The sequence below is a fragment of the Peromyscus leucopus genome, chromosome 1, assembly GCF_004664715.2.
Source record: "Peromyscus leucopus breed LL Stock chromosome 1, UCI_PerLeu_2.1, whole genome shotgun sequence".
In the NCBI taxonomy this organism is placed as follows: Eukaryota; Metazoa; Chordata; class Mammalia; order Rodentia; family Cricetidae; genus Peromyscus; species Peromyscus leucopus.
Window position 1 is genome coordinate 41,859,556 of NC_051063.1, and position 542 is coordinate 41,860,097.

Genomic DNA, 542 nt, shown 5'->3' on the forward strand with positions numbered 1-542 from the left:
AGAAGAAGAAGAAGAAGAAGAAGAAGAAGAAGAAGAAGATACTCACTGGAGCATGGTCAAACTCCTGGTGGCCAGTTCTTAAAGAAAACTGAGTCCTTCCCCCACCCACACCTCCACCAGAAGCCATCATTTGTGGAGAGCTACACTTCAACATCTTCATCACAATTTTTCAAAGGCCTCTTCGAAGAATTTCTACCTAGGCTGTTGCTTTTTTTCTTTAGGGGCATGGCGTGAGGGTAGGATTGTCACAGAAGCCTTCTATGTCCCTCTTTCTCAACTGTGAGTCTGCAGTCATAAATATCATGTCAAACGTAGTTTCCTTGCCCTGTACAGTAAGTGAGTGCCCTGTACAGATCGTGGACTTCAACGTGGTTTCTGGAGACAGCATGCACCACTGACATCCACACGGTCTCTGGCGACAGCACTTGCCACAGAACTCAGCATTGGTCTCTGGTGGCAGTACAGACCACGGACATCAACATGGCCTCAAGTGGTAACCTAGGCCATTCACATCAACACGACCCCAAGTGGCAGCAAGTCCC